The sequence below is a fragment of the Erithacus rubecula genome, assembly GCF_903797595.1.
Source record: "Erithacus rubecula genome assembly, chromosome: 4".
Taxonomy (NCBI): Eukaryota; Metazoa; Chordata; class Aves; order Passeriformes; family Muscicapidae; genus Erithacus; species Erithacus rubecula.
In genome coordinates this window covers 7,532,955-7,559,309 of record NC_136686.1, presented here as the reverse complement: position 1 = coordinate 7,559,309, position 26,355 = coordinate 7,532,955, and the positions used below count along the sequence as shown (strand labels likewise).

Here is a 26,355-nt window from a genome sequence, read left to right as displayed (position 1 = left end):
TGAAAAATCATTTTTTCCTCACAATGTGAATCCATGAGAAAGGTCATTTATAGACACTGCTTAGATTAGCTTCGAACTTCTCTGAGGTCACAACCACCTGCTGGGCTGCGGCTCTGGAGGATGCAAAAGGAAGGAGGGGAGGAAAGGGCAGCTTTAGCCGCTTTTTGAGAGCTGAGCCCTCAGATCAGTGCCTATTTTCCTCTTCCCATCCCGGAGGTGCTTCATTCTTTGTCTCGGAGCCGCGAGGGGCCGCCGGGCGCGCAGGTGAGCTGGGGAATCGCTCCGGGCAGCCAGGAGCGCTCACACCGCGCTGCCTGCCCGTGTGCCCGCCGTACAAAAACCGCATTCCCACTGTCCTAAAGGCGTGCGCTTCCCGCAGCGTCCCAGCCCCTACCTAGCCCGGGCTGGGTTAGTCTCCAGTGAGACGCGGGACAAACTCCTGGGCTCTGTCGGTGCTCCCTCCGCTGGCAGCTGTGTGCGCATCGCCTTCCCGGCCGGGCAGGGCTTTCCCGTACGGAATTATCCTGAGGAACCCCGGGGCAGGTGGACGTCCAGCCGCGGTCCCCGGGCACACCCCGCCGGAGGCACCGGAGGACGCGGCGGCCGCGCTCTGATCCCTCCGATTAAACCGCGCCCGCAGGGGATTGCTTCTTAACAGGCTGCTCGGATGGATGCTCGCAAAGTAATTTAAAATCGCCGAATCGCTCTTTATTAATATAATGCTCTTAAAATCGAACGCGCACTTAATCCGCGGTGCCCTCGTAATGACTGGGAGGGGAGGGCAGCGTGCGGGAAGGGGGACGAAGAAGAAGAGGAGGAAGAGGGGAGCGGGCCCGGGTCGCAGCGGGGAGCCCTGGGTGTCGCCTGCTGGCCCAGCTGCCCGCTTGCTGGTGACAGAGGGGAAGCCGATCCCTGTGCACCGCCCTGCCAGCGCCCCCTCCCTCCTGCTCCGTCCTTCCCCAGCTCAGGAGGGCGGGCGGCGGCCCGGGAGGCGCGTCTCTCTCCGGGGAGCAGGGCAGGGCGAGCGCCAGGTTTCACCCCCATCGCTGATGCCGCCGCTGCCGCGGCCACCCCCATCCCCGGAGGGCAGCGCCGGGCTTTCCTGAGGTGAGTGGGCACCTGCGGGCGGCTCTGCCTGTCCCCTGCGGGCTGCCGGGGCTCCGGCCGAGGCGAGCAGGACAGGAGTGCGGTGGGCCGGGGAAGTTTCCGTGCGGAGCCAGCGGCGGAGCGGGCGGCCCGGAGTTCCAGCTGCAGGAAGGGACGCGGGTGGGAGCGGGGAGGCACCTGGAGAGCCGGCCAGGTGGGGCTGGAGCAGCTGCTTGGAGCGGGGGCGGGGGCACGGAGAGGGAAGGTGGGGAAGCGGGCGGGGACAGGAGGGGATGGGGAGCCGGCGAGGAGGTGGGAGCAGCTTCTGTGCATCGCTGCCTTGTCCACCCGCTCGCTGGCTGATCACCGCGCTCCGCTCCCCGGGCTCGGAGGTGCCAGCGCTGCGGAGCCGCGCTCTGCTTCGCGCAACTCTCGGGAAAAGTGGCGGTGCGCGGGCAGCGACTTGGCGCAAGGTGAGGGCGGCGTGTCTGTGTGTCGGAGCGGGGCAGAGGACTGTCCTGGCTCGGTTCGGCTCGGTTCGGTTCGGGCTGTGCTGTTTGCAGCCCGCCGTCGCTCCCCCGCGCAGCGCGGTGGCAGCAGCGCTCGGGAAACTTTGTGCGCACCGTGCGCGCTGCGCTGCCGCTCGCCCCGAGCCTCCTCGGGCATCAATATTTATTCGCAGGGCTCGGGTATTAATCACTCGTGCCGTGGAAAGCTCATTAGCGGCGACTTGTTTCCATGACGACGGGACCCCTCGGAGACTTCGGGGTTATCTGTTTCCCTGATTTTCTGTCTTTTCGTATTCGTGTTTTGTCACCGGGGACAGAAAGAAGCAAATAAACCCTGAGTGGTCCTGTGGCCCCTCTTTGCTTTTCCTCCAATGCTCAGCGATTTCCCCAGACTTAATTAACGATACGTGGATGTGATTAAGCGAGCGTGAGAGTTATACAAGGTTTCTGAGTACTTGTTCTTCTGCATTACCTCGTTTAGCTATGAAGCTCAAACTAAGATGTGGTCTGACTTGCCTCGTGTTCAAAGTACTCCTGAGGCGTGTCAGTGCTAAAAGCTGTGATGTTACTTATTTTTTTGCTTATCGTGTGTCATTTGGCAGCACAGAACCCTTTGAGGAGCTCCGTGTTGCAGTCTCTGCAACAGCTGAGCTGCGAATCAGTGGTGACTTGCTCTGTAACTTTGTCATCCTGCTGTGGTGTGACCTTGACAGGTCTCTTTAACTTCTTCCCACCCCACTCTGTTCAACAAAAGGAAATGTCGCTCACTTGCACCTGTGCTCTGAGCTAATCAACCAAAACACTTTATCTAAGATGGAGTAGTGTTAAGACTGAGTATATGAGTGTGTTGTCCTCTATTGCAAGGAGTGAACATATATTATACAATCCTTTTCTGTAATGGTCGAGGTAAAAACCCTCCTTTTAACTCTAGTCTGTATTTAACATAGCCTGGTGCTGCTGGTCTTCAAAAGATGTGAACTGTTACCATCCAGGTGAAAACAGTGGTTCTAGTGCCATTTTAACTGCTTTCCTGGGTTAACCTCATCATAATCAGGCAAAACCAAGTCTTTAGCATTCTGGAATTTGTAGGAATACCACTGTTACAAAGAGTAAGAAGGTGCAAGAGTAAGGAAAGAAAATGCTGTGAAACTGAATGACAGTCTTGATCATTTGCCTTAGTATTGCAACCTGAGAGGAACTTGAAAGTCCCTTTTTTAGAGAGAATGGGCAAACACCCACTTTTAACTTAACTATATGTTAGGTTAAACATCTGAAACTCTCCTGCAAATGTTCATAGTTTTGCAAGAGACAGTTTAATGTATAGTTTTATGTTGAGAAGCATTGGGGATGTGTAAGGAATGTTTTAGAGTATTCAGTTCTGAAATACTGCCCGAGGTGTTCGGTTGTGACTGTTTCAGATTACAGGAGTAGGAAGTTATAATAATAGGGGAACTTCTGTGTGAAGCATAGATTCTTTCTTCTTTCTTGAAACACTCCTTCCGAGTGAATAAACAGTTATAAAATAACTGTCTCTGTCATGTTGTGAAAAAGAGTCTATCCCCAGCTCAGTCCAGCAAAGTGCTAAAACATCTACCTCATTCCAAATGCATTAGAGTAGGCAAATCGCACTCAGCTTTTACTGGAGCATCCTGAAGGTGTTTTAGTAAAATACCCCTAAGGCCTATGACCTTGACTTTTCTATTCTGTTTTTTTAGCAACTCAGTAGTGAGATACCTGTCCAAAAATATTTCTTGTGAGCTGAAGACCATCACCAGCCCCTAGTTACCAGTGAAGTAACTTTATGACAATCCCATGAATAGAAAGAAAGAACAGAAATCTTAGTTGTCATCTTGTCTCCTTTGGATGTCATTGACTTAAATTTCTGTGCTGGATAATTGAATTTTTACTACTTAGTGCTGCACAGTCAACACAAGTAGAGAGAAAGTGAGACAGGTTTTACTCTGTGCTTAACATCCTCTGTAAGACTCAGCCTTTTATTACTGGTGGTAATAAGAGCAACAGATACTCCAGTTCATTTTTCAGACCCTAGGTGCTACGAGGGAGGGAAAAAGTTCTTAGTTTTATTTCTTGAGACTGATAAAAAAAGTATATAGGCATGAAGGCTAAGTCTATAAATATGGATAATGATATTGGTTTGCATTGTGTTTTACTCAACATTATACCAAAGTAACTTGGATATCATGTACAGTGGTTTTTACAAACAAAAATGCTTCTAATGGTGTTCATATTCAAGATACCTCAAATTGCTCAAACTTTACTGTCCTATGAAAATAGACTTAACATTCTTTGTTTCTCTGGTGTTAGAAGTCCCACACCTGGGATGAATAAGATAGTGGACCAGTATACAGAAGAGGTGGTTGAGCTCCTCCCTGTGTAACTGATCTCTTCTGGTCAAGTCACTTTACCCCTCTGTTCTACCTTTTCTCTACCCCCATTAATCATCATCATTCAGTGTTGCTTGTTTGGAGTGTAGGGTTTTGCTCTGTGCATATATTGTGCATATATTTTATTTGCTGTTGTGCCTAGAGAGATCTCTGGGGAAGTATTGAAATATTGGTGCAGCACAATAACAAATAGTAGCCAACACTTTTCTGTCTCAGTCCTTGGTCACTGGCATCTGTACACCAGTGAGATTGTTGGAGATCAGAGTGAAGATGTTGTGGAGAAATTAATTACAGTGCTAGTTCTCTAACATTCATTTTGCTGAATTTCTCTGAAATCTGTTTCCTTCAAATATAAAGTTCACAGATCTCTACTCCAAGGACTTGAAAATGAAGAATGGCTCATCACTGCTTTCCCTGTTTGCTGTCAGGTTGAATGTACTGATTTTCTTGATGGAAAAATAATTATTAATTTCAAATAGGCATATTGGCAGCAAAGGGTTTGTGAAGGGAAGACACCAGCACTAAGTGTCCAAAGTGAGTTTTCTTTTTTTTTTTTTTTTTTTTTTTCCTGTGGTTTTAGAGAGGGTTGGGCAGGTGAGTTTCCAGGTACTTTTTGAGCTTATAAAATGCACAACCTTATTCAAAAGGAGTGAGTAATGGTGTTAGGAAGGTATGAGAGATGTTTACATTATTCCAGTTGGGAGCTCAATTATTTTCTTCATGAGCTACTGTAAAGTGTTTATCCTTCAAATGGTGGTGTACTTGATTTAGCTATAGGGTTTTTAGTTTGGTCTTCATTTCAAAATCACCCTAATAATCAATACTTCTGATAAACCAGTCTTTCAGATTGAGGCAGGGTTGTTTTGTATGAAAGGTTTGTAGTTGAAAAACTTTTAAAATTATATCTAGTATATGGTAGACTTACTTCTGCTTTTTATCAGAATTTAGTGGCCAAACTTAAGATAAAACAAAGACTATAATTTTAGATACCAGTGGTAATGTAAAACTCTCCTGTTTCTGTCATTTTACTCTTTTAAAAAATGAACCTTCTTAAACATGAAGGTGCAGAAAAGCTCCTTTCTGACCTTTCACTTACTCCCTATATTTTTAATGCATCATGTATAATAATTTCAGAAGTATTCAGGCTTTTAAGGCCCACGTTTGAAACAACCCAAAGAAATCTGTGTTTTAAAAGGTACATTCTGGAGGGATTCCTCTCCCTCCTCTCTGATTACACACATGGAAATTCACATGCTCAAACTCCCAAGTCATTTTGAAAATTTTGGACCTGGGTATGTTTTTCCCTTTTAAAACAGGGTTGTCAGCTCAAGTTAGTATGAAATTCAAGTTCCTCCCATACCTGTGTTGCTTAGGGGAGTGATGGGGCTCAGCAGCACCTCAGCCATGAGATGCTGCTGCTGTTCTGCCTTTCCCCTTCAGCTGCCAGGATGGGCTGGCAGGGGGAAGGAGCCAAGGAGTGGATTTGAGATTTTCTCTGAGGATAAGGCAGGGAGAGGCTCTTCCCTGAATGTGCTGCAGCCCTCCTGCTTCTCCTGTGGGCTGACCTTGCCACACCAGTGAAGCTTAGCAGGCCCTCCCAATTTTCTCACTTTATGCCAAGATGTCTGATGTTGCAGACAGGGAGTCTGTTCCTGCTCTATTTGGAGGCAGGGGCAGAATTCTCACTGATTTCCATAGGAACAAGATGTATTCCTAAACACACTTCAGTAGAAGGAAACTTCCTAATAAAGAACCAGACTCGCATAACACAGAACATGAAGCATTGTTCTGAGCTTCACTTCAGAGCTCTTAGCAGTAACAGGTCTGCAGACCAAGCAGCAAATCTCTGGGCATTCCTGGCAGCACTGGCAAGGATTATCCACTCTCCTTCTGCCCAGAGAAACGACTGAGGCTTCAGCATGTCACTGATAAAACCTTATTTGTTCTAATGGGTGCCATTTGAGCCCCTTAGGTCCTGTCAGGAGTGGAGCAGTGAGGTGTGATACAGCAGCTGTTGCACAAAGGATTTGCTACCTCAAGCAGAAAAGGCAGTGGGATTTCTATTTACCTGAAGAGGCAAAATGCCCTCTCCCACACTGATGTGGGAGTCTCCTGGAAGTTACCAAGGAAAACTTTGGAATGCAATTCTGCTGCTCTGTCATACTCCAGCCAGACTGGTTCCTGACTAAAACTTTTTTCTTCTTTATTTGGATGTTATTTTTTATAAGGTGGAACTGTTCCAGCCCTAATTTTACTGACATTTCTGTGTTGCTGTTTCACAATAGTGAATCCTTTCCAGTTACAGGCTCCTTCTTTAACAGGGGTTCAGATTAATCACCTAAAGCCTGTTGTTGGAGGCAAGGGCTTCCAGATGTAACTCGGATATCTGCTCTTTCTTCCTTTCCCAAATCCATGTATTCCATTAATTTTGCCACTAGAAGGGCACTGTTCTATCCAAATACAGCTGTCAGGGTGCAAGGAAGTGGTGAGAAAACACAGATTAATGTTTTTGCCATTTGTGTTGCATTCCCATGCAGGAGAGCCTCAGGACTGCTTTTTCACACCATTTTCAGCTTGTGGTAGTGAGAGTTTGATTTTCTCTGGTTATCTCCCATCTTGGAAGGGTTTGTTTTTGTGATGGTCATTTGGGAACATGCATTTTTTTCCCCTATGCTGTCTTAACAGCATCAACATTTGTTAAATTCTTCTTTACTTACTCCCCTGCCCAATACTTTGTATACTTATTAAAAATTTAAAAAGCTTTGTCTTGTAAAGCATGTAGCATACAAGCTTTCCCCTATTGTCACTTTTCATGTAATTACTATTTTAACATTTGAAAATATAGACAAAAGTCTAGAGAGATAAACTTTTCCAAGGAAATTGCATCCATTTCAGACACTTTATCTTGAATGTCAAATGTGTTCCCATAGCATTAAAATCCAAGGTTTGGGTTTTTTGTTCATGTGTTGTTTTTTTTGGGTTTTTTTCAGTATGACCATTGCATAGAATAGGACAGAAAACTGTCAAGATAATAGACCAAGCTTCCTGTTATCAAGATATAAAACATTTCTATTTCTAAGGTACAGATATCCCAAAATGCAGAGCTTGAACACAAGACTGCTTGAATTATTTACTTGAAAGCTGTAGCCCAAAATTTCGTAGTCCTGAAGAACTTTTTATCCCAAAGCAGGGAGCTGTCAAGTGTATGTGGATGGAAATGAATGGAAACTGAACAATGTCTTTACATGATGGGTTTCATTTCTAGTTTCTTGTGAATACTAGACATTGATTCTTCTAACATTCCAGTTGTCACTTAAATTCCCCTTCTAGATTAGTGGTGAAGGAGCCCTGATCTGAATAAAACACTGGTTTGGTATCTGGCTTCTTAGGAGACAGGCAGTATCACTGATAGATAAGGCTGGGATGCAAAAGTCATGGCAGAAATCAGTGAGTGGCTGCTCTCAGTACTGAAATAGTTTTTTAGAGCCAAGTTCAGTATGATGTTCATTAGCCTTTTTAATAGTGTGGAGTTTTAAGAGTAATTAATTGTGATTCTTCTGTAAAGTGTTGTGATGTGGCAACATTTTTTTTTATTAAGATATTGCTGGGGATTCATTTTTAGAAATACTATTGGCAGGGATTTAGAAAGCTGGACTCCAGCCAGGAAGTGAACAATCACTGGAGCCAGCTCTGCCAGGAGATTCTGTACACTCACACGTTGAATATTTGGTAATTATTCTTTTGTGTTGCAGCTCTGTCTGTGATTTCTTGTGAGAAATCATGGAAGGGGGTGGCAGAGGGGTTGCTGCTGTGCAGGGACATGGGCCAGGGCAGTGGTACTGAGCCATTCCTGTCCCACAGCCCCTTCAGGCAGCTGGCCAGTGCAAAGGGCTTGGTGCTGTTCTGCTTCCACCCTGTGGCTTTTGACAAGCAGTTCCACTGCTGGAAGAGCAGCAGGGTGCACAAATCACTGTGCTCACCTCTGCTCCAAAGATCCCTGTCACTCTGATTCCCATTTCCCTTCTTCCTCTCTGCTGTTCATCTCCCAGGCAGGGTCAATCAAAGGCAGCTCCTTCAAACCCCAGAGGGCTTACCTCAGAAACAAATTTTAGATAAGAAACCAGCTCATATTGTACATTGCTGGTGATAATTGCTTTTAAGGAGCCTCCTATAGTTTAGGAGAACTATATTGATAAATTACAAGTTTGTCTTGCAACAGTTTGCCTTTATTTTAGAGTAGAAGGGCACAAGTGAAGAGTTAGTGAGCAGGGCTCTAACATGTCTTCAATATGAAAGAACTATTTTCAGGACAGGTATTCGAGTTTTGCAGGTCCATGGGTAAACTGCTGTTTATTTGAATGGAGGCAAGGTCAAGCCCCATGTGCCTGAGGGCTGCTATTGTGAAAGTAAACCCTGCTGAGTCCCCTCTGCTGGAATTGGGATGCACTCCTGGGCAGTAAACTAAATATAACAATGAGAAATTAGTGAGGGAGGGAATTGGCAGCAGTGGTACTACTTTAGCCTTTCTGCTCTTTATCACTGGGGCCATGATCTCACTGCAGCCACACAGACATGGTGGGAATAGAGTGATGGATGGCTCCATTCCTTCCAGGAAAGCCAGGGCAGCAAGGCAGGCTGGTGGAGCTGCTGTTTATGAGAGAGCAGCTGGAATGTGCTGAGCTCTGCCAAGGAGTGGGTGAAGTGCAAGTCAGGAGCTCAGGGCTGTGTGAGAGCACTGGGCTGGCTTCACAGAGAGGCTGTGCAGTCTCCTTTCCTGGGGAGACTCCAAACCCACCTGGATGCAGTCCTGTGCAGCTTGCTCCAGGGGACCCTGGAGCAGGGTTGGGTTGGAGGATCTCCAGAGGTCCCTGCCAGCCCCATCCCCTCCCTGTTTCTGTGATTAGATTTCCACAATTTTGTCTCACACAGTCCATTAATTCAGTCTTTGTTATGCAGCCTTTTCTTGCTCATAGGAACATGTTAATAGCAGGGAAAGTTCTATCCATCATTAAAGCCCTAAGGGCAGAATCTGAAGTTTGCTGCTTTTTTTTTTCCCTAGAATCTGTTGGACAAGAGAGAAGTAAATATGGATATACATGCTTGCATAGCTCTCCTTAAAATTAATTTGCATTGTATGTCTTTGTTTTGTGCTTCTCTATTGGTCTGCTCTCTCTGTGATGAGAGCTGCAAGAAGGTTAATGCTTATGGCAAATTTTGGTTCAGTTTTTAACCTTTTATTACTGTTCCCTAACTCTACCTAGCTTTCTCCTGAACCTTCTGAGTTTGGACTGCAGTGGGAAATTTTCAGTAGCATGAACAAGAGTTCAAGTGACTGAGAACTGTTAAGAATACAGTTTATTCCTTTGTGTTGAACATAAGTAACATTGCTCCCAATTCACTGCAATGATGGAAATGAAATGCAGAATAAACATGTTCACAAGGCTTCTTTGAAACATTTAAGGCATTATTTTTCTCTTTTGATCACAGAAGTCTAATCCAGTGGTCTTAAACCAATGCTAATTACAACCTTAAAGCCTGAAGCCAGAGTTGCCATTATGATTTTCAGGAGCGCCCTGTACTGTGCCTGTGTCATAGAAAAGCCTCACTCACAGCTCTTGTGCCAGCTGCTTTTCAAGGAAAGATGAAAGAGGAGCAACATTCTCAAGGAAGTCAACACTTTTCTTAAGCAGGATGTGTTTATGCTACTGTCCTTTTTGATAATTAGGCACAGAAAGCAAGCATTGTTTTTGCTGCCTCCTGCATATTACAACAAATAGTTTAAAACCCTTTATGAAATAAATAATGTAAATGAAGCTGTAGTGTGATCACTCACCGTGATCAAAGCTCAGATTTCTCTTTAGTTTCTGAATTTGCTCTGTCTTCCCTGTTCTGTGTTGTTCTGGTAGCAGTGATTTTGTTTCAGGCAGTACTGATTAGAACTTGGAAAATAATTTTCATGAGCCTGAATTCCTCTTTCCTTTGCTTTTTCCTTTCCTTTTCCTTCATGCCTGGTATGAAGTAAATGTTCTGGTGTTTTAGTTTCAAACATCAAAACCAAACAAATGTTTAGCCCATTTAAACATTAATTTCTTTTCTAATTTTCTTCCAGTTCAGCTGCCAGAACAACAAAAAAAAGCTGTCAGTTGCACAGCCCTTATGGAGAATTTGTCTCTGGCACAGAGTGGCCCTCCACAAGAACATGTTTTTTCCTGTGAATTGAGATGCTGAGCACAGATATGATCAGTTTGTTTCCAGAGCCATCATCATTGCAAGCCCTCAGAAATCCTATCCTCTTGCAGAAGAGCATTTTCCATGATTGTACAGCCAGAGACTTAGAGTTTGAAGAGTTTAGGAAACCACTAAAAAATCCCCAAAGTTTTGTTGAAGGGAGTGGATTACCTATGTCCTTTCCTTGAAAACAAAGCTAAGCCATGGTCCTCAAGGAATTTGGTATCTTCAATTCTTAATCCCATAATGGCTCTTATGATAGTATCACAATTTTTTTAATCCCCTTTCAGTAAGTGCAAAGAGTACTTTGTGATAAATACCTCTTGGGTTGTAAGGTGTAATTATCTCACATGTTGTTTCTGTATCCAAGCCAAGTGCAATCCATCAGAATGATGGGTTTATTTATTTGGGGGAGCAGGAAGAAGGATTTAACCAAAATTGAGTTTTCTGGCTATGAGTAGCAAAGCAGATGCAGTAAAGTGAGCTGTGTGTTCTACTGCTAACAAATGTACTGATACACCAAAAACAAACACAGTGACCAAGCAAGAATTCAAAAACTCAGAGCCTGAATTTTGAGGTAACAAATGACAATGGATGATGATTGGGATGGCAGATTCTCTGGCCTTCCTTCCCCTGTGAATGGGATCCAGAATTTCCAGCAAGGCCAATGCCTTAGAATACATAAACCAGCTCCCAAACCTGAAGTTTGTTCTGTCACAAGAGTGAATGGCTTCTGCAAATGTAATGATATGAGCAGTTCTGGCATATTAGAAGGATGAAATAATGTTTGAAGAACCTGTTGCTTTAAGACAGAAGTAGTAAAGTACCACTTAAAATTTAAAAAATAAATTCTCTATTGGTCTGGCTTTTTTAGTGGTATGATGTGGAAGCTTTTGGTCCAAGCTGAAGGTCACCAGATCACAAACCCTTCATTGTTTTGCCCCATATAAAGCACAATACAACAGAAAGTAAGCTATTAAACACAAGTAATCAGCAGGATGCAGTATCTATACAATATTAGGTTCTTTATAAAAAGACATTGTGACAGCAAAACGGAATTGCTGCTTTCCTAGAAACAATTTAATGACTGGTGTGACTCTTGGATTGGGCACGTGACATAGAAGGGTGTAAGAGTGGATGCTTGGTCAGATTTAGCATCCTTCTAGCTTGTTACTATTGCCTGGGCTAGGTATTTTATCATCTAAATATAGGGAAATTGTGTTTCTCCAGATACACCCTCTCAGCTTCTGGCTGGCTGCCTCACAGGTACATTCTGTCTGACAGCAGAGTCACAGTTTTGTGTTTAATAGCCCTTGGTGGGAGATTTTGTCCATAGAATTTGCCTAATTGTTCTTGAAAGATAAGCAAGCTTCTGTCATAAAGAGAACATTTAAACTGCATGCTGTGTGGGAAAACCACATCCTTTTGTTGTTTTTCAGAGTGCTATCTGATAATCCTTGCATTATGGGAAGTCATGCAGGATTGCTGTCTATTCAGGTTGTCAATGCTGCTTGTAAATTTTTGTAGACTTTTATTGAATTCCTTCCCAAATGAATCTTCCACATTTTCATCTGTTCAAATGCTTTTCATACAGAAAACATTTTACAGCTCTTTCTATCCTTGTCATTCCTGATCCCTTTCTAGCTCTAGAGAGGTAGAAAAATCATACCATGGTATAATGAGCTTTTCTTTCCATCCCCCCTCCCCCCCCCTTTTTTTTTTCTCATCAGCTTCTGAAATTCTATCTGCTACTGGGTACTAAATCACTATCTGCATAGAATTGATGTGTGTAATTTCATTATAGCTTTCCTATCTCTCTAAGATGCAGTATCCTGCCCAGTGCTGAGGGAAAGGGATTTCCTCCCTGAATTATTTTGCATTTACCAGCATGAATTTCATTCACCACTTTATCCCCCAGTTCCACAGTGAGTGATGGATCCTGCTAGAATGATTTCTGAGTGAAGGCAAGCGTTCTCCAAGCTGTGGATGCTTTGAGGAGGGAGTCAGCTGAGTGTAAGGGAAAGTGCATCTCAGGACTTGTAATTTTGAGGAATTAGAACTCCTAAATTCTCTGAAATAAATGTGGTCAAGAAATTCTGTTAAGCCTGTGCAGTTCTTTGCCTTCTGGCACAGTCTTTGAAGGACTGAATGGGCAAAGCTTAACAGGGTAACAGTGGGAATGTGGAAGCTCTGATTTACTAGTTTTTAGCCTCAAGGGCAGCAGTTGGGCAGGAAAAGAGACAGAGACCTGGAATCACCAAAGAAAAAGAGATAGAGGTTGGTCTTCACTGGAAATTCCTTCATTTAGGAACAGCATCTTGATGGCAGGATGACAGCTGTGGTACATGATCCACTGACAGCAGAGATATTGATACCCTACATGCACTCTGACCATCAATGTTTGGCTTTTCTCAGGTGCCAGCACTAAAACTCTTTTCCACTATGGTGTTGTGCTGTGTTTCTTGTACAGATTTAACCTTTCAGTGACAGAAGGCTCTTGGTTTTTGCTCCCTGTGGAGTGTTTTGGTCAGCAGTAGGAATTGGGCTGAGAGTGGTGATGAGAGAAGGGACCTTCAACGTGATCAGATTCCCATTGTTCATTCAGACTGCTTTAAAACTGTGTGTTCTCAGGGATGCAGTAGTTGGGTTCCTCATGATTCTTACAATTTCTCCTCACCAAATAAGAAAAGCATTTGCGGTTGTCAAATCTCCCTATAATCCCATAACTTTGTCCATGTGGAAAATTGCCATGTTTTCAGTAAACCATCAGATGCTGAGGGATTTTCCCTCTCAATGTCCTTACCTTGGCTAGGGGACAGGTAACCAGCACCTCTTCGGGAAAGCAAGTTTCAGTTCCTGGTGTTGCAAAAGAATTTGGTTTGCTGTGGAGTCAGAGTGTGCTTAGCCCAAGTACTCATGAGGACTGCTGTCTAGGTGGTGCTCATGTGAGTTCAGCTTGAGACAGAACATTCACTGAGCATTATAAACAGCACAATAGCAACTCAGATCAGATATTGAAGAAAATGGAGTTGTTTTTGCAAAAAAACCAACTTTGTTGTGGCATTTTTGTGGTCACCTGAACAGTTTGAGGTGCTTCCATTTGCAAATGCTGTATTAACTTTTTTTTTTAGGTAATTTACCTCCTTTTTTTATTTATTCTGTGAAGTCTAGTTCTTTCTAGACCTGTTTAGACTCATGTTTAGTCATGCTATTTCTTTGAGGTTAAGACATAAACTTTACTAGAATTAACCTTTATCATCAAAAAATCCATGCTTTGCTGTTGTCTTCTTTGTTGGAAAAGTAATCTACAGAATACATTTCCTTAATGGATACCATAAAGTTATTCTGAGTTTCCAACAGCTTTACACATAACCTTGTGCTACCTTAAGATACAGGGAATACATGGAGTCTTTTATCTCTCCAGGTTCCCCCCCCCCCCCCATTCTATTTTTACATATTTGATTGATTTATTTCAGTCAGTATCTAAGTTCTGCCTCCTTTTGTGCATGTATAGGACCATTCACTCTCTGTTTGTACAGGTTATTCCAACAGCTGTATTACCAAAAAGAAACTCAGTGTCTTTAGGCACAGACTGCTGAGTGCTTGAATTTCTGAGATCTGTTCTGTTATGTTAATGTTGTCCTTCCACCTTGGGTTAGCTATTTGATACATGCAGGAATGGCCTGGCTAGTGAGCAAGCAGGTAATCTCAGTGATGGGTAATTCCTTCTCCATTATGTGCTACACCTTTCTCAGTTCATTTACTGAAGCATTTTATTCTGTATTCTGCCATGGCAAAAGCAAAGTGCTCTTGAACCTCAGTTTAACTTCTTTCTGTGAAGTGCTTTTTCTTTGAGTTTGGAGGTCGTGATTTGGCTAACTATGCTGACTTGGGCATCCCAAACACAAATGTAATAAGCAGCCTGTTTAATTTCAGGCTGATAGTCTTGCTTATCTTCTCCTAAAGCCTTCTACATAACTCTGCAGCAGAATACTTCTGAATTAATTCTCCTACAGACATGCTTCTCAGCAATGTTATGCAAGCTGTGGTTCTTATGTGCTCTTATTAAGTGCAGTAATCCTCTTGTAGTCCCTGCATCTGTCCTTCCCATGGCAGGAAGTCACTGTGCTCTCAGGTTGCCAGAGGTCCACAGGCAACATTCAGCACCAGGTTTCTTTTGCTTGTACCAGTCTGGGTTCTTTGCAGTTTGCATAGTTGCTGTCCACTGTGTATAGTTGGATTTTCTTCACTTGGTTTATCCTAATTTCCTCAAGAGAGTTCAAGGCTGCATCTTCCAGTGGTCTTCCTGTATTTCCCTGGCTTTTGTCAGTGCAGTATTCCTTATTTATCTCTAATGATGAGGCCAACCCATAGTTGACCCTCTGTCACATTGGACTAAAAGCCAGAATTAAGGTGTCCTAAGGCTCTGTCTCACAGGACTTTATATATTAATGCACAGTGGAGTTCTCTCCACCCAGTGGAGTCAGTTCTTTGTCTTCCAGATGGAGATGTTAATATTGATTTGGATGTGAAAGCCCCTCTCCACTGAGCTGGGCATAGATACAGCTCTGTGTGCTGCAGGAGGTTTCTAAGGACAGGTGAGTCCCAGGAATGTCTGGATATCTGCCTGGGGAGTTCTGCTTAGGGACCCTTAACTCTCCTCTCCCAGAGGCACTGAGTGGGCAGCAGATTCCTTCTCCTTGTGTAATTTTGGTGTGGCTTGGTCAGCTTTGTTTCCCTTCCTAGGATACCATTCTGTGATGATTTTGGAAGTGAAGCACAGGGCAGAGCAGTCTGTCCCCCCAGAGCTGGGCCCTTCCCAGGGCTGTGTCCAGAGATGGGAAACAAGAGTGACCACACGTGGTCAGTCCTTCAGCTCCTGCTCCAGGTGAGCTTATCCAGAACTCTTGTTCCCACCGTCCTTCTCTTATTAGTGTCAATTATTAGATAGATGCTCAGCCCATCCTTTTGATGAATTTGATCTTGGACAAGGAAAGAAAATGAGGCAACACAGCTGTAGTGGTAAAAAACTCAAGCCTTGTGTGTTCACTGCTGCCTAACAGTAGCAAGGCTGACATTTAAAATAAGGCTCTTCACAGGTATGTGAGCATTGTTTAACTAGTAATTCATTAAATACATGAATAGTTTGTTTCTTAAAATCTGTAACTTGTTGCTGTTAGTTGGTCATGGTTGTTTAACCTTTGGATTCTCTGGAGGTGGGAGACTGGGGAGAGGGGATATATTGGTAAAAATCACACAAAGGTGCCTCTTGTGTAGTACAAATTGAACAGATACGGGCTAAAACAAAGCAGACATCAGTTGGATCTGAGATTCTGGGCAGCAAAACTGACTCTGTTCCAAGTGCTCAAGGAATTCTTTCTGAGCCATTTGTAAAGTGACTTAAAACTTTTCTCAATCATGAAGTATTATATGATGATTACTGTGGAATTAAAAAATACCATCCTTGCTCGTGCTTTCAGTTAAGTTCTTCCTTAGCTACATTGAGCCTCCAAATAATTGGAACAGGCTCTGAATTTTCATTCTGCATGACAGGTTTTAATTTCAAAGTGCACTTAGGACTGAAGACTCCTCTTTACCCTGACAGTGTACAAAAATACCTGCCCCACACCTGGTAGTCCAGTTACCAGCAGTAAGTGCTGATGTTTTTTAACTAAGTATATTTTCCTAAACACGTGAAAGAAATGTTCTTTTATTACTCAAAGGCAGATACTTGTTCAATTGTACTCCAGCCTGTGTTTTGCATAAATTAGCTTCCTCTGTGCAGCATCCTTTTCATTCCTGCACCCTTATCGTTGCTAAGAGCCTTTCTCAGTTGTTGATCCATCTTCCCACTCTTCATTTTTATTAATATCCTATCTTTTATTAGAGTCTTGCATCCATTTATATAGTGTACCATGATTCAGCATAGTTAATGGGTGATTTTTACTGAAAGGCAGGAAAAGAGCTCTTGGAATAGCTTTTAAAACATATTGTAGTAGGCTTGAAAATGAGATTTGTCACATTTAATGCCTTGAGACAATGTAGCTTAATCCAGGCAGGTTGCAGAAAATCCAGCTATTAAGTAGAGAATTTATAGATATTTAAAGTTATCACTGAACATTAAGTAGGTAATGAAAATCGTTGCTTTCCTCATTGTTCAGGGTTTAGGACTGCACAATGTATGACTCATCTTTTTTCTTTTTTTTTTTCTTTTTTTTTTCTTTTTTTTTTTTTTCTAAACCTACCCCTTCTTTTTTAAGATACACAAAAAAAAAAAAAAATCCAGAAAATGGGTGAGCTTAGTCTGTTCTTATGAGGATCTCACAAAAAAACCCCACCTTTTATATCATATCTCATATATATATATACCATATATCAAATATATATATGCCATTAATAATAAAGTTTCATGTTTATCACATATGTTGTATATGTTATACTGTATTTTGTAAATTTATCACATACTGTATTTGGAATGAATTATTATACAATGTATGATTTTTGTGATAATGTCTTATGATATGACGTTGTGTGTCATGTGATATGTATCACAAATCCTATTCATCATGCCACATTTATCACATCCTTTTCAATCATTTTTGTACAAACAACTGAGGACAGTTAAAGCAGGAAAATCTAAAATGTCATTTCCATTTTAGTGTGAAGCATAGTAGAGGAAGAAACTTTCAGAGGCAAGTTTTCTGTAATTCAGTTAAACCCATTCAGGGAATGGTTCAAAAATCTTTGGGATCAGTTTCTGTTCCCAGGTGTTGCTTCCATGAAGTATTCTGCCTTTGTCCAATACAGAAATTGTATTGGACAAATTGAATTGTTCTGGGCTGACCAAAAGGACTAACAGTGATAGCTTTGCAGAATCCAAAGGATGAAAGTCAAGATGCTGTACACAGGGAGTCCTTTTGTTAAGGCACTCTGAATTTACCTGTCAGTTTTAAAAACCCTTCAGAAATATTTCCAAGGAAAAAAGAATATCCAAGAATATTTCTTGTTGCTTAAGATGAATGCCTGAACATAATCTGGAAATGCTTTAGAAATCTTTCAAATAACAAAGGAAATCACTTTCACATCACTTCTACTCCCGAAGTAAAACTTGTGTTTGGGCACAAGTCATACTGCTTGTAACTATTGACAGAGTAATTTTTTCTCTTTAAAAAGCTTCACCTTAGAAGAGTGAGGCATCAAAGAGGTTCAAGTCCATTAAGAGAGGGAGTATCTTTGAATTTTTGCATTCTCTGCAGAGAGACAGAGGGTATTCTGCTTTTGCTCAAGGATTGCAATCCAGGGCCAGAGCTGTGTTTGCACAGGGGAAGAGGCTGTGCCTCAGTGGCATGTCAGCACTCTGGTGGCTATGAGAGAAATCTGTTGCACTGATTAGCACACTTTAGACCCAAATTATTGTTTGTTTTTGGAGTGCTGAGTAACTGGGTAGAATTTTTAGCCAGTGCAGAGATGAATAATAAAGTACCACTCCAGGTTGTTGAGAGCTGTTTACAGACTGGGCTTAAATATATGGAAAATACCTATATGCATACATTCAAACTGAATCATAACAGTGAAGAAAATACTAATGTTTGCATCAGTAGTCATTTTGTTGTAAAACTGCTGATTTTCCTGATGAAAAGCAGCTCTATATTATTGGATTACCTTTTCCCAGTAAGAAGGCTCTGAAGGATTTAAATACCCATTTTTTGAGTTATATTATGGGTAACTTTTGAGTGAATTAAGTTTCTCATAGCACTGAGTCAGTGGGAGAATAAACATATTTATCTTCATACGAATGAGCAATCTGAGCCATATGTTTGCATGATAGAACAATATGAATTATACAGAATGTACAAAGAGCTTTTATTTTCAATAACAAATTTTATTAAAAGCAAAAAAGCTTTGGTCTGGCTTTTAGTGGTAAAAATAGGCGGCATTAATATATATATGGTGCAATATAAATACTTAATGCTTGTGATTATTTCTTCCCCTTTGGGCACAACAAACCTCTCCAGAATGTTTTTCATGCTCCAAATACAAAGGCAAATTGAAGTATAATGCAACTGCTTTCCTGACTGGAGAGAAGCTGGATAATCTGGGTGCTTTTCCCTGGTTGTGGGACCAAAATGGAAGTTTCCAATGAAGTGTTCCTGGTGGTTCTGTGTTTGCTCTGTGTGAGCAGCCTCAGAGTCACTGATGTGCTCCTGTTTGGAGGAAGGCTGAACTCAGTTGGCTCCTGTTCCCTTCCACCTCTAAGGCAAACAACAAAAATAAAAACTTTACTCAGGTTAGCTGGCAGCACTTTCAAGCATTGATGCACTCTGAAACCTCTCCTTCTTGTGGGAGATCTCCCTTTTTAATAGCAATATTTGCTTTTTAAAACATGCTGATCACTCCCACGGAAAATTTGAAGATATCTGTGGGTGGTCAGACTGATAGGACTGCCCTGAATTTTTAAAATTGCTTTTTGGTTGCAGATACTCTGTTTGTCCTTCACATGGACATTACCTGAACTGAGTGCCTTGCACAGTTGAAATTGAGATGCTTCAATTGAAACTGCTTCTTTCTAGTTCATTGAGCTGATATCCCCACAGCTCGCTTCTTAAGTGCATCTCTTTGTTTTGTATTTCAGGCGTTTAGCAGCCAGTCAGATACCTTCAAAAGTCAATGTATTGCTGTCAGTGATGTTGTGTTGTCAGTTTTACCTGTCTGTATGCCAGGCACCCATCAAAGCCTCTCTATCACTGCCTCTCTTAGCTGGACAGAGGAGAGAAATTGCTCCGAGGAGAGATCCCTCCCCATCACTGTCACTGGAAAACCAGACTCGACTTGGGGAAATGGGTTGAGTTTATGAACAAAGAACAGGATAATGAGAAGTAGAATCAATATTGGAAACACCTGCCCCCCACCTCTCCCTCCTTCCCAGGATTAATCCCAATGTTCTCCCTCCTGCCCTCCCAGCAGCACAGGGAGGTGGGAATGGAGGTAAAGGGCAGTTCATCACATCTCACCCCACTGTTCTCTGTACCCATTTACAGCTGTGCAAGAACTTTTTATTAGTTCTTAAATCCATTATGCCCTAGGCATCACCACCTCAGTTCTGGGCAAGACCTCAGCCAGTGGCAGGTCTGTCCTGGAACCTGGGCTGACATTGGCTCTGCTGGACAGGGTAGAGAAAATGTGATGGAAATCAGGGAGGGAGGATATGAGGTAAAGCAGTTTATTATACAAAAGCTAAGATTGGATGTGCCCAAGCAAAGGAAAAAGCCCAAAGGTTTTATTCTCTACTTCCCACCAGCAAGCAACATGCAAGGGAAGCAGGGTTCCAGTGTTGCTCTGGAAGGCAAACATAAATAATCAATGCTCTCCCTTCCTTCTTCTTTTCTTAGGTTTTGTGTGAACCAATGTCAGGTGGTCTGGAACATCCCTTTGGTCAGTTTGGGTCACTGGCCTGGCTCTGTCCTGGTGGGACCTTGCCCACCCCATCCCACTGCTGTGCCAGCCCTGCCCAGCAGCACCAAGTCATCTTTAATTACCTTACTTGTCTTCATTCCTAGCCAGTTTTCCTTTCTGCTTGCTTTAAGAAACAATGCCCTCTAGATTTCCTGATGGCTTGCTTCACCTGTTTGAAGATTCCAGGTGTTTTCATGGCAGAGAATCAGACTCACTCTTTCATATGCAGCAGGGACTCTTAGCAGGCTATCATGTTTCAGCTCAGGTTGCCACCTCTTGACTTCCCTGAGGAAGGTCACCACATCTCCACATGAATCCTGCTCTCCTCTCTGAGAACATTTTACAGCCCTCTTCATTTGAAGAGCCCCTTTTTGACCAGGAGAGTTTGGAAGTCAGGCACAGTGCAGGTGCCAAGCCTGGTTGTGAACACTGATGGGAGGGCTGAGGTGGAATTTGGTGCCCACACTGTTCCAGTTTCAAGCTAAAGGCCTGATCAACTGAAAAGTGTTTCCCTAAATGTGATTTTTTGTCGAATTCTTTTGTAATCAGTGCTGTGTTTCAAGGTGAGTTTTCTTCTTAGACCGAGAGATTTCTATAATTTAGAACAGCCTTCCCAATTACTGTTCATTATCTTTTAATACAAGGAAGATGATTAATTGCATGACTTGCTTTGGAAATTCATTGTTCAAAATGGCCTTCAGAAGCTGCTATGCTTAGAGCTTCCCAAAATTATGAAATTGCAGGTTTGCCCTTTGGTTTGGCATTTGCAGTACATAATTGAGGTAAAGTCAGCAGCTGGGGGAAAAAAGGTATGACAGAGGAGCATCATGTGAGATTTCTTAGCTAGAAATACATCAGATAAAGAACAAGGCCTTCCTTTAATTGAATTTCTTACTCACTGGATGGTGTTTCTAGCTGATAAGGTTTCTGACCCAGTGTGATGTGCCTTCTCAAAGAAAACAGTGTTTTCAACATATGAGTAAATATTAGTCTAATGTAAAATATTTCCTTCCTTCTTCAATTTTTTTGGTGTTTCAGTACTGCATTTTCTAAGTGCTTCTTTGAAATAAGGATTATGATCCAAGCTTACTTTCCTTATCAAAGATTATTGGGTTTCTCCCACATTTCTCACAGGACAAGTGATACAAGACTTGTCCCTAAGATGGGGATACTGAGAAATGAAATTGTTTTGGGAAGTGGGATGCAAAAGTAGTGATACAGCAAGGGCAAATCAGCCCTTTTGAGAAGCAAGAATAAGAGAATGTTAATCCAGTCCAGTAGCATTTACTATTTATTTAAAGCTGATCAATAGAAGTCATTGAAATAAATTATGTCCATGGTGATAAAAGCTCTGGAGAAAAACAAGCATTTATAAAAGCAATGAAATAATTTATTGTTATTATAATTACATGAAGATTTTTCAGGAATTAATTTTTCCTTCAAAACATTTTTAGCCATAGAGGAATATAGAAGAAATTTATTTCTAAGACAAACTTCTCCTCGTGCCCATATATCTGGAAGTCAGTTCTGCAGGAGGAAGGCTGGGCTGATATGGTCTTCTAACCTACTGAGCTACAGCACAACCATCTGATAATTCTACCAGTCAGCAGAAAACTAGGATGATAAACTGAAGTTCTAGCAGTTGTAACGTGTAATTCTGCTAACCAAAAATCCCTGTTGCAGTTCCAGTGATTAGTCTAATGCTTTGAGTGCATGTGGAATAAGATGTTTTTCTGGCCTTTGAAAACTATGTAAACCATTTTTTGGGCAGATTACATCCTTTTAACTGGTAAATTTGCAATGGTTTTTCCTAAGCTGTCTTTGCTGTGGCCAGGACAATCAAATTTCTGCATTGTATTAGTGCAGAATGGATAAAATGCTAAATAAAAAATGAATTATTCTCTCTGCATGGAAGACCTTGGATTGGTTAAGCCTTCTTAGGAGGGCTGTGTTTATTTGCTGCATTTTTCTGTAAATACAAATCCAGATTATGTTCCTAGAGAAGAATTTAGTGACAATGTATTAAAAGTTTATTTGGCTTGAGGTTACACTTAGGATCTACAGTAGCTCCAAGAGCTGGGGCAGTGACTCTTGAAGAGCCCTTGGAAAAGCCTCCTCTGCCAGTGTTACGGTTCCTGAAAAGGACATTAATCCTAGGTGGTGATTGCATGATAGAAATCACACCATACTGCAGCCTGTGCCTACTCTATTAACTGCCATTGAAGGCCAGATATTAAAACATGAGGATTCATGGATAAGTGGTTTACCCAATATAAGAATTTGTTTGAAGAGGAAAAAAGGAGAAAAAGAGAGTGACATATGACCTTTGCTGAAATGCCACAAACAAGAACAGTGTGTTCATTAGTGTAGAGGATAGTTGATTACAAAGGAAGCTGAGGAGTTGACTGTTGACATTGATTTTCAATAAAATCACTATTCAGAATACAATTCAAGAATGGAAAAGGATTTTCAGATCTTATAATTTCTGTTCACACCATTTTTGCTGGAGGGACTAAACAATGATTAAAGCAGCTGAAAGAAGTTAGAAGATGGGAAGGAATAGGATCATGTTATCTGGCTTCCACACCCTAACTTGGACAACTCTGTTTCCCATTATGCTGCCATTATTCAGTTTCTGTCTCATTTATACCAGATAGAAATGAAATATTTCTATAATTTGCCTCTTAAAATAATAACTGTCTTTCCTCAAAGTTGTCCAGAGGTGTCTCTGAGAGTTGTCATTCCAAGTAAAATAAGGAAGGTGAATTTCAATCCTTCTTTCTCCATACTAAGCCTCTTTATGTGGGGAATTCTGTTACCTGTAACTGGGTTAATTTTAAACATAAAAAGCCTCTCTGCTCTTCACAGACTCCATTAGATTCAGTTCAGTTATATTGAAGGTCTAAGGATTTCATCATTCAATATATTTTGGATGTATTTTATTGTGCCAAGACTCAAAATTGAGTCTCTGGGTTATGTGACTTCATCCATTCTGATCAGTATATTACAAAAAGGGCATCAAAGGCCTTATGGTTGGTGAAAATAAAATTATTACGGACTGAGCATCTGTGGCAGCTGCCAAAAGGATTAGATTTTTATTAGACAAGAGGCTGAAAGAAGTGTTGTTACTATGGGCATAAAGTTTTGGGAACATACCTTGAAAATGCCTTGAGATACCAGGATTAAAATAACACTCTGCTCATAAAATTTGCAAGCATATGGGCCCTGCCTGCCTTGGATGCTGTAGTTTCAGTTTTTTGGGGATTTTTTTGCCTTTTTTTTCTTTTGTTGTTTTTTTTTCTCTTGTTTGGGTTTTTGTGGGGTTTCTTTGTTGTTGGTTGGTTGGGGTTTTTTAAATATGTTTTATGATCAGCTTTCTGTGTTCCCCATTTAAAGGAAATAGCTAAAACTATCTGTTTTATGTGGTAATAAAATTGCTGCTTACCAAAAGTAACTAATTTCATGTTGCTGAAATACCCCAAAGAATGGATCATTAGGAGAATGAGAAAAACTGTTCCCTGTACAAGTAAGGGTTTTTTTATGTCAGTTTTGATGAGGTAATGCATGTAATGTAGTGTCATTGCAGAGAGGAAAAGCACCTGTTCATCTAAAATTTCCAGAAACAAAGCATCTAGTTTTAAAAATAATTCTTGTTATTTAAAACTTTACATTCTTATTTTTCTCCTTTACCTAATTTTGAGCTGCTCGTCACTATCTGAATGTGGAGATTAAGTGTGATACTTCAGAGATATCGAAGCTTCTTATCAGCAAGGATGGTTTAAAGTGATGTTGGTATCCCTGTCTCCTTTCACCAAAATCTTTCATTAAGTTGAGGTGTGTATTTAATTATAGAGGGACATAATTACATTTTCAGTTCTTTGAGTCAGAGGGTTTGTGAGTGGATCTCAAAGGTGCAGTGGCTGGCATCTGGTTCCTATCAGAAAGTTGTAACCAGCCTGTGATTGCCACATCTCAGCTTTGCCAGAAACCATCACTGCACCTTGCAATGACTTGAGAGTTGACCATTACTAAATTTGGTGCAGCAGAATTCCCAAACCATCTTTTTTCTGTACATGAAACCTCATGAAAATATTTTTAAACATCAAATGTGTTTGTATTCTCATAGGTGAAGTTATTTTCTCCTACCCTGATCATTTTCCACAAGTCTTTTTAAATCAGTGCTTCCTCTTTAAAGCATTAGGTCTACATACTTGATGCACAGCTCTCAAATCTGTTGTATTCCTCCTTTATGGCTGTAGCTGCTCTGAGCATCAGCATCCATTCTGAAACTAGAAATAGTGCCTCCTCTCCACTTGTCTTTTTATTTTTTTAAATTTTTTTCTCATTTGTTTGGACTCCAAAATATCTGTGAGAAGAACAAGCTGCTGGGTTATGTATGTGATGAATGCTGTACTTTCATCCTTCCTTACTAAATATTTGGACTTGAGGGGTTCTCTTGGTGGTGCTCTATAACTGGTCTCTAAGGAAGGTGGGAAATGCACTTGTCACTGTCAGAAAAAAACCATTTCAGAAAGTTCCGGCAAGTTGTTCTCTGTGCATTGCTGTAGTTATACACCTATTAATGGAAAGTGTTTCAGATGGAGGCCACTTTTAGGGATGGGGCTGTTTGGATCCAAGCAAAATGTGGTCTGTGTGAGGATATATAAATAAATATTAAACAACTGGCTTCAATCTGATGCTTCTGGTACATTCCATTTTCCAGCTGCACTGGGCTCAGTAGGAGAGGGGATGTTTGATGCTTGATGGATGGGAGGCCAAGAATCAGAATTTCTATGCTATTCTGTTGGATGCAGCTCCTCTTGCAGCCACTTCTGTGTGAAGCATAAAATCTGCAGGAACCCCAAGCCAGGCATAAAATAAGCACTTTTTACATCTTGTGAAACAAAGCCTGGGGCTGTGTGATGTCACCACCAGCAGCACAGCTTTGTTTTACCTGGTTTTTCAGTTCCAAAAATTGCAGGCTTAAAAAAAAAAAAAAAAGAAGAAAAAGATAAATTGTTGAAAGCCACTTTTCTGTTGCTCTGCATGCTTTATCTCCTCCTGCTTGGCAACCTCCACACCTGCTGTTCTGAGTACTAAAAATTGTCCTTTCTTTTGTCCTGTGGGTATTTCTGCCTAAGAGGAGAGGACAAAGGATTCACTAACATTTTTCTTGGTTCCTCTACATTGTTACTTTCAAAATTAAGCTTTTGTTAGCAGTCCAGTGTTCTTGGGGTTGAAAATTCAGGGGTTTTAATTAGAATAGCTGTGATCTAGGACAGTTGCAATAGTATAACCATGTGCTGCCCCTAAAAGCAGCTTTTTAATGTATTTATGTGTGCAGCAGTGGAAAATGGCATTTTCTCCTGCAGTGTGAGGCTTGTTATTCAGTCACAATGAGGTAAAAGAACAGGTGAAAAGGAAGTTACTCCCATCTTCTAGTGTGCAATTCTTTTCTTTCCAACAGTCCTTAAGGCTTCCACACAGTTTCCTTTTTCCTTAGCTGGAGTCTGCTTTAGGAACAACCTTCAATTGTGATGTTACTGAGAAATATTTCAGTATGTGAAACATTTGCAGGTGTTTTAAGAGAGTCAAATTCTCTTGGGGTTGAACTTGCTGATGCTTGTGGGTCCCTCTCATCTTGGTTCTTTGATTTCTCAGTTTTCTCCAGTGGGTGTTTTTCAACATATTCTTTAACAAGAGGGTGAAGAAGATTTGACCAAAGTGTTTGCAGGAATTCAGAGTTATTTTCCTCTTAAGGGACAGTCGTTACAGCTTTTAAAAATGAGGAACTCCTGCCTTTTGCACATGGAGATGTTATCCTTGGGAAAGCTGGATTAATGCTGCTAAAATACTTGTAGTGCAGATCCATCTATGTCAGATAAGACACACTGTGTGTTGGCATGGTTAAATGATCCTCACAAGGGAAAAAAAAAGTATTTTTATTGCATTTTGAAATGTTTAATTAGATTGTAAAGGAATTGAGTAATAATTTGTATTTGTAAAATGAAACATCCTTTCTAAAGCTGGTGGGAAAAAGGTATTTATGAAATTTCTGATTTCCTTTGTATTTGATAAGATCAAATTAATGCTTTTCTGTGTTGACTTCAATTTTTGTTTAACTTGCTCCTCATATTTTTTTCACGTTTGAACAACATAACATTTGCAAATGTCTGCAGACCCAGAGTGACAGAAGGTTAGAAACCCATCTGATTAGATACAGATGTTGAAAATTGATGTCAAAGAATATGAGAATGAACTAAAATTTAGATGTCAGACTTTGCACTGGGAGGTTTATTTTACAGAAAAGGCCATTTTGAAAGGAAAACATGTCAAATATGTTCCCAGAGAGACTATAGGTAGTTTTTGCTTTCTGTATATATACAGCTGACAGCATATTGGGGAAACCAAAAATGTGCTCACAGTTTTCACTAGATAAACTGCTGATATATTACTTTTTTCTCAAATGGATATTAAAAATACAGCAGCCAGGTTTACTGCCCTTTTTACAGGTACACACATTCACAGGTTTTAGAGCTATACTGAAAAGCAGAATAAGGGATTAGATCTGGGAGTTTTATAAAACCTGGCTGTTGTAAAACCTCTACTCTTACCATCAAAACTCATTTTATTTCTTTGTAACATCCTTAAAATTGCTTGGACAAACTGTTTCA

The 26,355-nt window shown here is 41.4% G+C and overlaps 1 protein-coding gene across 6 annotated transcripts in view; it reads left to right on the top strand.

The window, feature by feature from the left end:
- The first annotated feature begins 472 nt into the window (after positions 1-472).
- The window catches only part of SHISAL1 (shisa like 1), a 69,740-nt gene continuing 43,857 nt past the window's right edge, over positions 473-26,355 (top strand). For 2 of the 6 annotated variants that reach the window (XM_079303838.1, XM_079303834.1), the window contains exon 1: positions 1,000-1,107. The gene's annotated coding sequence lies outside the window, so the exon portion shown is untranslated. Of the gene's footprint in view, positions 683-999; positions 1,108-1,281; positions 1,301-1,367; positions 1,560-26,355 lie in introns of those variants that run through there. The other 4 variants (XM_079303835.1, XM_079303836.1, XM_079303833.1 and 1 more) reach the window with 4 other exon arrangements.